The sequence below is a fragment of the Sinocyclocheilus anshuiensis genome, unplaced genomic scaffold (genome assembly GCF_001515605.1).
Source record: "Sinocyclocheilus anshuiensis isolate Anshui unplaced genomic scaffold, SAMN03320099.WGS_v1.1 scaffold3034, whole genome shotgun sequence".
Classification (NCBI taxonomy): Eukaryota; Metazoa; Chordata; class Actinopteri; order Cypriniformes; family Cyprinidae; genus Sinocyclocheilus; species Sinocyclocheilus anshuiensis.
The window spans coordinates 14,220-27,042 of NW_015542320.1; the positions used below are offsets into that span (position 1 = coordinate 14,220).

General features: G+C 36.1%; 1 pseudogene; it reads right to left on the reverse strand.

Annotated features, from left to right (window-relative positions):
* Positions 1-12,823, reverse strand: part of LOC107690897 (neuroblastoma-amplified sequence-like) — a 170,392-nt pseudogene that overhangs the window by 7,714 nt on the left and 149,855 nt on the right.

Here is a 12,823-nt window from a genome sequence, read left to right on the forward strand (position 1 = left end):
TTGCAGAAAAAAATATATAATAAAAGAACACAATAACCTACATAATCACTTCATAATTTCCCCTCTATTTTTGATGTTTGTTCTTAATTAAACAAAATAATCTCCATAAAAACAACCTCATCACAGAGCATAATAAAAGCCATGCTTATTCAACATGATTCATATTCCGGAAAAATAAGTCCATTATAAAACACAAGCTTATTATGAGCGGGAACAATGCACATCTGATCGCCCAATAACAAACAGAGACGGGCCGAGCGCTATGTAATTGCTCCCGGTACAGAAAGCCAATTGAATGGCACTGATGAGTCTATTCAAATATAATCGGTGAGGAAAAAGGAAGCACCGGGGCTGAGGTATGACTGAATACATGTGGAGAAGACAGAGCAGAAGGAGTCAAAGATAAATGATACTTGATTACTTTTGTGAAGATGACGCATGCTGCCGCTCGACATCACCGGTTGGAAGTCCTCACTCAAAAACATACATAAAGAATGAAGATGTTGTCTGGAATGAATTATTCAGCAATGTTAATGTGGTTGAACGTCAGCAAAGGTTTAAAGCTTGCCAGAGGAGTGAATTTATGCAAAACAACGATAATAATAAAAAAAAAAATCTAACAATGACAGCTGCAACTGCTCTTCTGAGAATGCAGCAAAATGTCAGTCTTTCAGTAAGCAACAGTTTAGAAGGGGAAACGAGAACACGGTGTGTGTGTGTGGAGGCTGGAGCATGGTTACTAAATAAATCAATGTCTTGAGCGTTCAGAGGGGAGTGCCCTTGTGAAGCAAACTCCCTCTACCACTGAAGTCAGATTGTGTTGATAGATTACAACATGATACACTTACTGAGAAGAACAAGAAACACAAACCACAAATCACATTTTGTTTGATGAATTAATTGTCATACAACTAAATGCGATTAACGGTATAGCAAAAATTGGATAATTAAAAAAAGATATATACATTTGTTCAGCTTGACAATATTAATATATAATTAAAGGATTTATAAACAAATAATGCACAGAAATAGAATGATAAAAATAATTTAAATACTTAATTTTTAAAAATATTTTTAAAATGTAAATAATTAGTTGTATTTTAATTCTTTACAAATATTTAAAAAAAATCTTAGAGGTCCACTTTAGTATTATTAATTTTACATAAGTAATATTTCAGATATTTACAAATGTTTGAATTATTTCTCTTGGGGGTCCATTTTAGTCTTAATAATATTTTAAATAATAGGTAATGTTTTAAATTACCTACATTTCTTTGGGTTCTTTAATCTTGGTCTTTCCATTCACATCAGTGTTTTTTGGGGCCGAGACAACCTGAATATTATATTGTGGTAATATATTTTTGTCATTGAATATTAAAATATTATGTACTAGCAATCAATGTTTGTGTGTGTGTGGAGGCACACTCTGTCCCAAATTCTTAACTTTAATGTATTATTTTAAGACGATCCATACCATAAGGGTGAAAACTAAATATTATTACAATAACGTCAAACCTGAGAGCTGAAACCTGTTTACATCATATGTTTCAGTTCATAATACACCACTGCACCAAAAAAATGCACATTTCATGGCATTTGCAACACACACAAAAAAAATTACACAATAATTATGACAAACATCTACAGTTAGATCAAATAACACACACACACACACACACACACACACAAAGGCATCTTCTTGCCTCAAAACAAATCACTTGTTTAAAAAATTCAACAACATACCCAAATTCACCCATTTCTTTCTTTCTGGCTTTCCTCCATCTCTCTGCCAGGTTTGGAGATGAAAGCACATCACCCTTGCCCCCAGATAAGGAGATTACCCTCATTTTAAGTGAGCTCTTCTCAGTTTCATGGCTTTATCTGATCTAGAGTCAGTGAGAATGTGAGCTCTAATTGATCCTTCTGAGACGCAGCTCATCCAGTCAGTTCCCTAGTCAGTTTTTGGGCTATGATGAATTTTTAGGTGAACCCTAACAGCATCGCGGTGAGCTGTGGTGGTAGCGTAGCGGTTCAAGCTATATTCTATGATCAGGCTATGATAAGGGACCTTGTTAAAAACAAACTTCAGTCAGTCATTCTGAACGGTAGGATCCTTTGGAAGGATATGCAAGTGCAAGTTTTGTCAGACTTTCCCACATGTAACTCCTATTATCATTAGGTGTTTATGAAAATTGTTTGGTGTTAATAACTGTCCTACTTGGTCCTAATTGCTTCACAGTAGGTTTACTGAATATTTACACTGGCTGACATGTAAATGTGGAATGTCAAATGATAATCTATTAATTTAACTGACTTTAAAAAATTTGCAGCGAGTTCAAAAAGACTGTTTTTACATCTTATTTTTAATAAATGCACTGGGAATTAATTTTTTTTTACTTATTTCAAAAGATCAAGAAAATTTTAATTTCTCAATATCACCCCTTCAAAAGGTAAAATTTTTTTTAAAAATTAACTTTTCGGTTCTCTTGATAATGCTTCCAGTTGAAGAGTGCACTATTTCCAACACTTTTACCATATTTAATTCTGCAGATTTTCCTCGTAATTACTGCAAAAAAAAGAAGAAATTAAAAGTATGCAGATCCATTGTCAACACATGACCTGTTGAAACTTCCACAATTGTGCAGCTGAGCAAGGCATTTAACCCTTGGCTTATACCAGGGAATTGCAGCAGAAGTTAGTGTAGAGTAAACTGCTTTAGATTAAAAGCATGTAGATGAATGCAAATGAATCAAATCATGTTTTCAAGGTCTCTGGGAAGAGTCGACGTGTTTTTAATGTGTAGCCATTCCCACAACAGCCATTGCTTATCTAGCCCTCTAGCAGAGCTGAGAGGATAAATTAAGTGATGGTGCTGTGAGGGCTTGGCTTTTATTTGACCTGCAGTCAGTGAGAGATAGAGGTTACAGTCAGAGGCAAGCTTGCTCTGATAGCACATATCTGATTCACAGTCACTTCTGCTGTCAACAGTCAGTTTAGGTTTAATTGAATCCACATTACTAGTGACAGTGGTGGCTAGCTGACAAGAATACACCCTTGACCGTTAGATTTGTCCATAAAATGGCCTGGTTAGACTTTAAACGACCCTCCAATCGATGACCTTATCAACTATGTTAACTTCACTAAAACCTTTTATAATTTAATCTGATTAATCTATAGATTACATGTCATTTTAAATATTTTTAAACTTCTACTCTGCAAGCGAACAATGTGGCTACCGTTCTTATTATAATCAGTAGGGGTGGGAATCGCAGGGTACCTCACGATACGATACGAATCACGATACATGGCTCACGATACGATACTATCGCGATACAGCGATTCTGCGATAATCGATATATTGCTAGACAATTCTATAATGATACATCACGATATCTGTCTAACTATGAAATAAAAATGCCTGTGAAAAGGTTAAGTGCAAGTTTTCTCTCTCTATTCAAGTCCAAACTGTTAGAAAGCAGCACAAAAGTTCTGTAAATCAAATTTTACATGCTAAGGAAATTAATCATTTTATTCTTGGACTTGCTAAAAGCTTACACTTTTCTTTGTGTGTAAACCAACACATTTAACTGCTTATCAACTTTATACATAGCCTATAAATAAACCTGGTACATTTCAAAATTTACCTGGAGTGCTTTCTCAACCTTTCCTCTCCTCTCATCATAAAAACGGAGCCCCGCGCACATGACATGCAGGGGGGAAAAAAAGCCATTCACATCGCGTCTTTTGCGCGCTCAGGTTCGTTATTTCAAATGTAGACGTGCGGCAAGCACAGCTCTCTCTCACTCATATAGTGAGGGAAATTCACCTGCGATCCGAGTGGAGAGGTTAGGCTACTCAAGGACTCAATATGCGCTCTGCAATAATAACATGATCGATGCCTACAGTCCACGCTGATAGCTGTTCCGGGGCAGTTTTTTATCTCCATCTCCTTTTATCTCCATAAACATATATAGAGCAGTAGAGCTAATACAGTGGCTGGAAATCTGTTTATTCTTCGGTTCCTCGTGCTGCCCCATCTTCATAGAGAACGCAGTTCATGGTTGCTCAGAGCGCTTTGGAAAGAAGGTGGAAATGGCACGGCCGCGATTTCCACACATTTTTTAGATGCTGGGAGCAGGGAAATCTATATAGAGCGCCTTATTGTAGTAATATATTGTAGTAAATTGTAGTATTGTATTGTAGTCAAATATCGATATTTGGCGCCAGATATCGATTCTCGTATCGCATGAAGGACAACGATATATCACCATATCGATATATTGTCCCACCCCCAATAATCAGCACAGGAGTGTTGCTATTGTTAACTTAAACTAAAATCGTTCTCATTAATTAATAAAAATATAAAAATTAGATGAAAAACTTAAATTAAAATTTCAATTATGTTGTCTTGGCAAATAACTGAAATATGTTTAAGTTTCAATACTTAAATGACAAACTAAAATAAAAGTAAAATTAAATTAATAGCTAAATAAAAATATAAAAAATGCACATAACATGACTAACATTTTTTTATCTAAAATTAAAAATAAATATTAATACACACTATAATAGTCTATAAAACATACAAAATAACACTGCAGAAATGCCTCCTTAAAACTAGGGCTGGGTATTGACATTTCACATACCAGTTCAATTCGATGCACAAGCTCTTGATTCAAAATAATTTGATTTCAATTCAATTCAGTATCACTTGTCATTGGTACATGTCAGTTTTTCTTAAGGAATACAATCTCTCAACTAATGCTCTAAACTATACAGGGAACCCATTTAGTTTGTTACATTACTATAATATTAATTATGAAAATCAACTAATTTAATTGCTATTTATTTCTAAATATAATAATAAAAACTCAAATTAGAAAATGATTTGTACAAAAAGATTTAAGTCATTTTTTTTAAATAAACTTTTGATAACACTTTAGAATAGGGAACACTTATTCACTATTAACTACGACTTTCCCCTCAATAAATTCCTAATTTGCTGCTTATTAATAGTTAGTAATGTAGTTGTTAAGTTTAGGTATTGGGTAGGATTAGGGATGTAGACTAAGGTCATGTGGAATAAGGCATTAATATGTGCTTAATTACTACCAATAAATGGCTAATATTCTAGTAATATGCATGCTTATAAGCAACTAGTTAAGAGACCCTAAAATAAAGTGTTACCAAACCTTTTAATTATAACTACGTTTCTATTTCAATTTCTTGTTGAAATATGAAGATTTAATACCAGGCATGCTACTAGTAATGTTAAGCAACATTTTGTTCACACATCAACAGAAAACATCATAGACTAAAAGACTGACATTGGAATTTAAGAATCAGTATTGGTTCTTCAAAATGAAGATTGATTAAAATTCATCAATATTGTCAACCAAGCCATAATTAAAACATTGTTCCTGTACCTCAATTGTTAAAGTATTGAACTAGGAATGCCAAAGTCATGGATTAGATTCCCAGAAAACACATAATCAAGGGAAATGCATGAAGCAGCTGAATAAAAAAAAAAAAGTCATCGTGGGACATCAGATTTAGCCTTTGAGAGAAAACGCAGTCAAAATGAAACTTACATCAATGATGTTTTTGATCTGATCCTGGGTCAGTTTGCGCAGATGCTCATCCTCGCTCTCTGTCATCAACTTCAGAGCGGGCAGCCTAATCCCAGCGTTCAACAGTAGAGAGCAAATGTACCCAGTGCGCTAGAATAAATGGAAGTGAAGTGTGAATGTCACGCTATAATCAACATAGCAGAGCTGCACTCACAGTAACAAGTTACAGGAAAAGCACAGAGATCTATTACAAAGGTAGAAGCGTTTTTAGCATCTTAGCGGATTCTTTTTTTTTACTCTAAACATGCTGTCAGTGCCGTTAGTGTGTAGTGATGATGACACACACACTCTTACCTGTGGGTTAAGTTTGTGTTTGGTCGGGTAGAGCGAGCGGCACATAGTCAGAACCTCATATCCGATGTTGATTTGAGAAAGGCCTGAGGAGTGTGCAAGCAGGGCGGATGTAAGACCCACCCAGGGGCTCTGCTCCGTCTCCAACCTGTGTAGAGAGAGACGCATGTGTCTACAGTGCTAAAGATGTAATGACATGATATAAGAATCATGAAAGTTCATGAGGCACCGTCAAACTTTTAATAGGAAAGCTCTGTATAATGAAAAAGAAATCCAATCATAATTATCATGGCATATTACACGTGTGCAGCTATAAAATATGCGCATATGCTTATCTCCTGACTTCTACGAGAGATGAGAGAAGCTTTCTAACAAACTCCACTGCCGACTGAGATAAACACACATAATCATAATCAAATGCAATCGCACACACACTGATTCCTCTTATAACTGAAGTTGGTCTTTCATACACAGAATGTTTTACTGTAGATAATAACACAATCCACAATTACAGAGACAACGAGGAACCTGGAAAACTTAATTACATTCATTACAGCAGTTAAAGGATACATAGATTGGCTATGAAAACTTAATTAAAGGAAAGGTTCATTAAAAAATGCAAAACGCACCCTCATGTTTTTTTAAACCCATATGCTGCCATTTTAACAAAAGGTGAATTTTAAAGAATCTTCACCTAGATCTCCTCTGCTGAATAAAACAACGGTTTTAACTATAAAAGCACCATAAAAGGTGCCATAAAATGGTCTATATAACTCATGCACTGTATTCCAAGTCTTCTAAAGTCATAAAATGAAATTTAAGTTGATCTGCTACAGCTCTGAAATCACAGGTACTCGAGCAGGTTTGGCATTGTGGTGTTTGGTTACAAGAAATGCAAAAACCAATTATGTTTGATATTAGTGACATCCAATCTATGCCATTATCATATTTGATTTAGTTGACTTAAATCACACAAAGCTATCATATGACTTCAGAAGATTATAGCGTATGAGACATATAGACCACTTTTATGCTTTTCCTCCTCCATTTTCTGGAATTTAACTGGTCACTGTAAAAGTTCACTAAATTCTCATATAGTATTTCATTTTCCTTTTTTTTACTGTCTACAGAGACTACATGAATATAAATTAAAAGTACCACCAGAACTTCAATTTTAACTCATGTTAGGAGAATAATTTAAGGAATTGTTCACACAAAAATGAAAATTTTAATCACTCTTGATTTGAAACTGTACGGCTTTCTTTCTTCTGTGCAACAACAAAGATGTATAAAGAATGTTGGTAACCAAACAGTTCTAGTGACCATTGACATCCACTCTATGAACAACAACAACAAAAAAAAAATCATCTTTTATGTTCCACAGAAGAAAGAAAGTCATACAGATTTGAAGCGACATAAAGGTGAGTAAAGGACAGCAGATCTATCCCTTTAAGGCTCTACAAGCAAAGGTTCTGCTGAATGAAACCTGCGGAGCTCTAATGGGAAAAACATTAGAGCTACTTTAAAAGGATCATGGTGTGGCCAGTGTCATGTATCCTCTAAGAAAATGCTGCCACCCAGAGCTCTGCGGTGTGTCGATTTAAATTGATTTCCATTCGAATGGCCTTTTCTGGGACTTACTAAAGCAAGACAGAATGAGGAGCGACAAGACAGGTGTTCAGGAGACAGCAAATGTGCCATCTGAATCTTAAGTGATGATACACACACCCGGTGCACTGTGAGATCACAAATGCTGCACATGGTCACATGTGAACTTCTGTGAATAAATGAATGTATAGTCAAGCTCTCCTTTATCCTCTCCACATTTGGCTCCTTATCGCACTCACCTTTTGTTTAAATGCCAAAGAGCATAATGACAAACACACACAAACTCACATGGACACATTAACAACAATGCATAATCAGCCGGCTTATATTCTCTGTTTCTGTCTATTGATCCAAATACAGAACAGCTCTCCGATCATCAGCACTCATTCTGGCAACCTCGACTTTAACCTCAAAAACTCATCCAGTTATATTGGTCAATCGTGACATTCTGCAGTCAGATATTTAGTATAATGACCATTAACTTTGACTGCCGTCTCTGCCAACCAATCTCCTACATTTTTCATTGTCAAGTAGTACATTATACCTTATATAATAAGTTTTTTTTTAAGTGAATATTTAAATTGGAAATTCAGTGTCAACACCAAAGTCTCACCTGCTCTTGTCAGTCACTGGTGGCCACGCCTGTAGGAGGAGCATACGGTGTTGAAACTCCCCCCATTTATTGCTGGACTCCAAAAGTTCCAGGAACAAAGAGTTTTGCTTTTCCTCATTCTCGACATCTTTCATCTCACACTGAGACAAAGAAGGGAAGCAGATAGATAGAGAGAGAGAGAGAGAGAGAGAGAGAGAGAGAGAGAGAGAGAGAGTGAGAGAGAGAGAGAGAGAGAGACAGAGAGAGAGAGAGAGAGTTACAAGTCTTTTGGACTTTTTGCAGGGGAAATACAACTTCATATAATTAAAACAAAAGGGAAAAAGAATAAAGAGCTGTTCAGTCATGACGTCTATTTGAAGGCCAATTCAGAATGCTAATTTGACAAGGGTTCCCTCTGGAATTACTTATGAGTTTTTAAAATAGCGTTTTATGAGTCAAATCTGTGGTTAACAGTACTTGAAGAGACTTTCATATTTTATATATTGTTTCTAAACATAAGTTACGCAAAACCATACTTCAAATGTTAAACTTAAAAATGCTATTCTAAAACAACTTGCTACATAAATACAAAATGTCTACTTAATTCAATAACTGGTGTAAACATTACGCAGCAATTTGTTTGCACAGCAATTTTGAGGTGTGACTGTAATGTACAGTAACGTTCAAAAGTTTGGGGAGGGCAACTTGTTTCTATTTTTTGTTATGTTTTAAAATGTACAGTAATTTATTCCTGTGATGGCAAAGCTGAATTCTCAGCAGCCATTACTCCAGTCATCAGTGTCATATGATCCTTCAGAAATCATTCTGATATGCTAATTTGCCACTCAAAAAACATTTCTCATTATTATCAATGTTGAAAACAGTTGTGCTACTTAATATTTTTGTGGAAACTGCGGTACATTTTTTTTTTCATCTGATCCCAAACATTTCGAACGGTAGTATATGTTGTAGAATGAAATGGGGAGATAACATTAACCATAGACTCAATAAACTTCCTGAGGGAATCCATGGCTTGAAAATGCTAATTCTCTCCCTGGTTTTTAGGACTGTGAACTGAACAGCTATATACCAAGCACAAGACTAAAATGCATGACCATACAGTAAATATGCAAATCTTTGAGACTGAAGGCAGAAGATAAAGTATTTGGCTTATCAGTTAATCATAAGCCAAGACTAAATCTGCGAGAGGCAGAACATCTTTCAGGCTACAGCACTAAAAGGTAAAGACAGCATGTTTACAGATGGAGAGAGCTGGCAAGAGAATGCATGAATAGCAGAAGGGCTAAATGTGAAAAGACAAAGCAAGCGAGATACTAGGAGAAGGAGAGAGGTCTTGAAACAGCTAGACTGGGACACACACACACACACACACACACACACACACACACACACACACACACACACACACACACACACACACACAGAATGCAATGACTTCTATGGCAAAAGGAGTGAATTCTCCCCTGTGGTGACTCTTATTCTTGTTCTCCTCCAAAAGAGGGAGGGGGAAAGAGAAAGTAATTAATTTCCCTTCAGTGCAACGGGAGTGCAATTTAACAGCTGAGAAAATGTCTGATTTCTGAGGGGAAAAACAAAAAAAAAAGTAAAAGAGTCGTTCCATGCCATGGTACCAGCATGCTCCAAGAAATGACAGAAAATAGCTGAAAACTCAAGGGGGCAAAATAACAGATCAAAATGACTGCGGGGAAAAAATTTAGTTGGAGTAAAACTAAAGGATATGACAACTGATGTGGATTGCCATTGTGATGAAGGTCATAATAAAACATACGTAATATCTGTCCATATGTGCCCATGCACAGGCCAGTAGCATCATGTCCATTTGAACAAGCACTTTTTTGAATCCTCCTCAAATTTTTAAGCCTAGTATACTATGAATGCAAGTTAAAATTCAAAAACAAAACAGAACAAAAAACACAACCATACAGGACAAGTGGTTTGGAGAATTGATGCTAAAATGAAATGAAATAAAATAAAATACATTTCCAGTTTTGTAATAAAATGTATACATCGACAACTTTTGTGTAAAAAATACATTTTTAAGCATTTATGCATAAGCCATTATTTTCATTATCTATATTTAATTAAAAAAATTAAATAAATATATTATTTACTTAAGTAAATAATATATTTAAATATAAATATATATTTTTATATTAAATATAAAAAAATATATATAGTACCTTTCAAATGCAACATTTTCTGAAACAAAATATACACATAGTTGCAACTTATGTGAAATTAATTTCAATCATTTAAGAATAAGCCATGTATGTATGGAATGAATGAAAATATTACAACAATTTCATCATATTGGCATGAAAGTCTCTAATTCCCACACTTCCTTTCACTCTCTTGCTGTCTCCTGTATTAACCTTTATTCACTGATGTGAAAATCAATTAGGCTGACACCTCGGCCCGAGCATTTTCAACATCATAATTCCATTCAACCACCATCCTACACATTCAGACAATTAAAGGGTTACTCCACCCCAAAATGAAAATTTTGTCATTAATTACTCATGACGTTCCAACCCGCAAGACCTACAAAGCTATGAGAATACTTTTTGTACGCAAAGAAAACAAAAATAATGACTTTATTCAACAATTCGTCTCCTCCGCATCACCATTCTGTGTCAGCTGCACCACATGGATACATTGTTTTTTTGTTCAAATCAAAGCGTAAATAAATGTAGAAAACATATCCGTGTGGTGCGGCTGACAGAGAACAGCAGACGCAGTTTGCATTCAGTGGATACTCTCCAAAGTGGCGCTATGGTGATGCAGAGGAGACAAATTGTTGAATAAAGTCGTTATTTTTGTTTTCTTTGCGTACAAAAAGTATTCTCGTAGCTTCATAAAATTACGGTTGAACCCCTGATGTCACATGGATTATTTTACCGATCTCCTTGCTACGTTTCTGGACGTTGATCGTGTTACTTACATTGCTGTCTATGGGAAGGTCAGAGAGCTCTCAGAATGCATCAAAAATTTCTTAATTTGTGTTCCGAAGATGGACATAGGTCTTACGGGTTTGGAACGACATGAGGGTGAGTAATTAATGACAGAATTTTCGGGTGGAGTAACCCTTTAATAACCTGCCTATTAAACCCATTACAGCCAATCATGTTTGACCTGCATTTATTATGATCTGAGAATAACCATTGAGGCAACACCTAAACGCAGCATGCATTCCAGAGACATATCAATCTCTCCTCCTAATTGGATAAAAGGAGTAGGCAAACCGAGGCCCTGCAGTTCACGGGTCTCCGAGGCTCTTCAGTTTTCTATTAAAATGTTTTGGTTAGAACATAAAAACAAACACATATTAATTGGCCTGAATGGTGTTCCTCATTCATATGAAATACTAACAGCAACAGAGATAGCAGGCTTGGGTTTTAGCAGAGAACACTGCACTTCTCTGAGATTAAATGAGGTTATATGTCTAATACTCTACCAGGCTTCATCGATGTCCCTGACAATGTTCTCAGTGTAGATGGTGGGTTGAAAAACATAAAAGCTAATCAGTGATAAAGTAATACAACAGGTCAAAGGGTTCCACTGGCCCAGGGGTAGGCAAGTTTTGTCCTAGAGAGCCGCAGTCCTGCAGAGTTCAGCTCCAACCCTGAAAACAAAACTCATCTGCCTATAGTCTTAGTAATCCTGAAGACATTGATTAGCTTGTTCAGGTGTGTTTGATTAGGGTTGGAGCTGAACTCTGCAGGACTGCGGCTCTCTAGGACCGAACTTGCCTACCCCTGCACTGGCCTTATGGAATTCCCCTAGGAAGACTAGTCAGTGCACACATAGTAGAAGAAGCACTCAAGATGGCGTGTGCTCAAAAGTAACGCCAGACAAAAAAAATTAAATAAATAAATAACATAATATAAAACTGCAACCCTGCACAAGACAAGTTTTTTTGGAAAATGGAAAAACAAAACTAAACTAAACTAAACAAAACACAAAATGAAACAAAAACAAAGAAAAGTAAAGCAAAACAAAAACACAAACAAAAAACAAACAAACAAACAAAACAAAAAATGATTTTAATGTACTATATTGAATTAAATTCAAATTAAAAGTAATTGGACACTTTCTGTAGAGCATGATATTTCAGTAGAGAAAGCAGGCTGAGGTTTAAGCAGAGAACTTTGCACTTCTCTGAGGTGCTACTTTAAATGCCTAACCCTCTGCCAAGCTTCATTGATGTCCTTGACAGCATTCTCGAGTGTAGATGGCGGGTCAAAAAACCCATAAGCTAATCAGTGACAAAGTCGAAGGGTTCCTGTGGCCATCTTCACCTTCACTCAAATGCGGAATTCCCCTAGAGAGACTAGTCAGTGCGCACACTTAGTAGAATATATGCCTAAACCAGAAGCAATGACAGTGTGTGCTAAAAGCAAAGCCAGACAGATCCACACTATAATCACCCACACACACTTCTGAAAGAAAGAACGACAGAGACAAGGAGGTTAGAAGAGGACAAAACACGGAATAAAGCAGGCCTGTTTCGCTGAACTACGTCCACCCACATCAGCGCGAGGGCAGGAGGGAAAGATGAGAATAAAATAATATGACATATCCTCCGCCCTCCCATATCCCATCATCCTTTAAAACAGACCCCAGGGGAGACGAAGAGAGGCCGCGCTGGTGAAACCATTCT